Here is a 2,741-nt window from a genome sequence, read left to right as displayed (position 1 = left end):
TTTTTCTATTTTTAATTTTCCCTCCTTTCAGTAACCACGCCGTGGCACACCTTGCCCACGTCGTGGCCAACGTTCAAACAATTTAGCTTTTTATTGTATTTGTTCTTTTTATGCATTTGTTTTCTGTTTTTTACAGTTAGTTTATGACCCGAGCATGTTCATCCACTACAGTACTAGGCTTGAAAGATCCTAAGTCTATTTTTCGCAAAAGCAATAAAGAAAGGAGAAAATAAAAGAAAACAAGCCAAAACAAGAAGTGAAACCAAACGAAGTAGAGAGTGAATACATGACAGATTCAGAATCTGAAAAGGAAAGCGAACCTGAAGACAAGATAGGCAACATTGCGAAATTGTCCAGGGAGAAATACAAGAAAAGGATGTGAGAGAACGAGTCGGGTCTTGTGCAACCCGAAATTCCAAACACCGCCAAGTTCGAACTAAAAGGGCATATACTTGCTATGTTGAAATACATCCCCTTCTATGGGAAAGATCACGAAGATGCCTACAAGCATCTCGATAAAGTAAAAGACATTGCAAATTGCTTCAACATTCATAATATCCCATGAGAAATGATGTTGTTGTGGATTCTTCCGGTTACTTTTAGAAAGGCGGCGAAAGATTGGCTCAAAGCACTTCCACCTGGGGCCATCACAACTTGGGCACAACTTTGTGAAGAATTCATCCAACAATTCATCCCACTATAAAAAGTTGCAAAATTGAAGAAAAACATAGCCAACTTCGAACAACAAAGTGGAGAATCTTTGTATGAAGGGTGGGACAGGTAAAAGGGGTTACTCAGAAACTGCCCGCAATATGACCTCAATGTGCAACAAGAGGTCTCAATCTTTTATGACAGGGTAAACATGACAACTAGACAACTCCTTGACTTTCAAGGACCATTAATGAAGAAAGCTCCAATATCAATTAAGGATTTAATTGAAGAAATTTCGAAGCACTCAAGGGAGTATCACAACCCTCGAGAATACAAGACAAGATGATACAAGGATGGAAGTGGAGGTTCTAAAGATTTGGCTGCAGTAATGAAAAAGTTGGAGCCAATAGACTGTAGGATGAAAAAGATGGATCAATCCATCCACGAAATTCGTGTTAGATGTGATAACTTTGGCAAACCTCATTTAACCAAGGAATATGACAATCGGAAAGTTCAAGCTTGCTATTTAAGTGGAGATAGGTATGATGAAGATTGGAAGAAAACAAAGAAGGAATGGTTGCCCTATGATGGGTACAAGAAGGGAAAAGAGGAAAAGTATAGGCAACAAGGTCACAAATTTTATCAAAAGGAGCAATCAGATCCTGAAAAGAAGAATGATTTTGAAGCGATGCTTGCCCGATTTGTAGCTACATCGGAAAGAGACATATGAAACCAATGTTGTCCTTCGAAATCAACAAGCCTCAAACTGTAATATTGAGCAACAAATCGATCAATTCTTGAGGCAATTCAGCTAACGGTTACCGGATACACTTTCAAGTAGCAAGAAACAAAATCCAAATGTGAAATTTGTGATCGTCCTTCAGTACCATAGAAGGCTACGGCGTGGAGTATGTTCAGATTGAATTTCGAGTTGTTGTTTCATCACCATATTGGAAGTCCATTTCCTTGGAAATTCAAATATCATTCATGTAGTAGTCCAGAGTCTTTCATTCCAACTATTTCATGATATGTCAGCCACACAACATTCAAGTTCGACCTCGCCACTTCTATCCCAGGGGATTTTGTTCCAATTTATCTCTTTTCTTTTAAGTTATTTAATTGTTTTAAGCATGCAATTAGGAAAATTTGCATAAAATAGGTGTGGGGTAGGGGGTCGAACATAGGAATGCAAGCATGCCAAAAAAAATGACTAGGATTAAAAATTTGTAGAATATAAAGACTTGAAAAATGGTCTAGTTTTGAAATCTAGTTAATAAATTGTGACATTGTTGTGTTGGGACCTAGGTTCCTAGTGTTGTGTAGGATGATCTGATGTGAGCTTTAATGTTTATTTGAGCCAACATATGTTCAAGTGTATATATGGCTTGCCTCTCCTAGTGAAATCATAAGACAATAACACAGTCTTGCCCTGTTTGAGGGATGTAAAAAGCGTTGCTTTCGGAAAACTTAAAACTAATAAAAAACTTATCAGTGACTAATTTATCTCCTGGGTCCTTTCTTTCAAATCAAAGCGAGTTAATTTTCCAAGTTTATCTGTTTACTTTTCTACATTGTTGAGTCTAGCTATTATAAAATAAAATAACAGTTCAGGAGTGGAGTCAATTTGTGACCTTTGGGACTTGGCCAATATTCCCCGAGGAATATTTTATATCAGTCCACCTATAGTACATTAACGCAGATCATAACGGGAATAATACCGCTACATGGGTTTCATGAAAAGGCATGGGCTCCATTAGAGACCTAATAGATTTTGAGTACTCCAATGAATCTTTTAGAAAGTCACGAACTATAGTATTAATAAAGTTGCAACTAAGTTAATGTTTTAAGTTATTTATTTGCTTGTCTGTGATAATTGAAAGTTCAACCATTGAGAAAAGATAAAAAAAATAATAAAATAATAAAAAAAAAGTAGAAAATGAAAAAAAAAAAAAAAAAAAAAAAAAAAAAAAAAGCAAAGGAAAAGAGCTCCACAAAAAAGATAAAGTAGCAACAACAAAAATTGTAGTTATATTTTTAGGATAATTATTTATATAGTATTTTTCTTTTAAATTTGAGTCATATGGAATTTG

General features: G+C 35.6%; 1 non-coding gene across 1 annotated transcript; it reads right to left on the bottom strand.

The window, feature by feature from the left end:
• Positions 1-712: 712 nt before the first annotated feature.
• On the bottom strand, positions 713-819 carry LOC111897376 (small nucleolar RNA R71). Its single transcript, XR_002852242.1, has one exon. It is a non-coding gene; the product is annotated as a small nucleolar RNA R71 (small nucleolar RNA).
• Between the last annotated feature and the right edge of the window lie 1,922 nt (positions 820-2,741).

Source organism: Lactuca sativa, chromosome 2, assembly GCF_002870075.4.
Source record: "Lactuca sativa cultivar Salinas chromosome 2, Lsat_Salinas_v11, whole genome shotgun sequence".
NCBI lineage: Eukaryota > Viridiplantae > Streptophyta > Magnoliopsida > Asterales > Asteraceae > Lactuca > Lactuca sativa.
The sequence above is the reverse complement of the archived record's forward strand: the minus strand, read 5'-3'. Positions and strand labels throughout refer to the sequence as shown.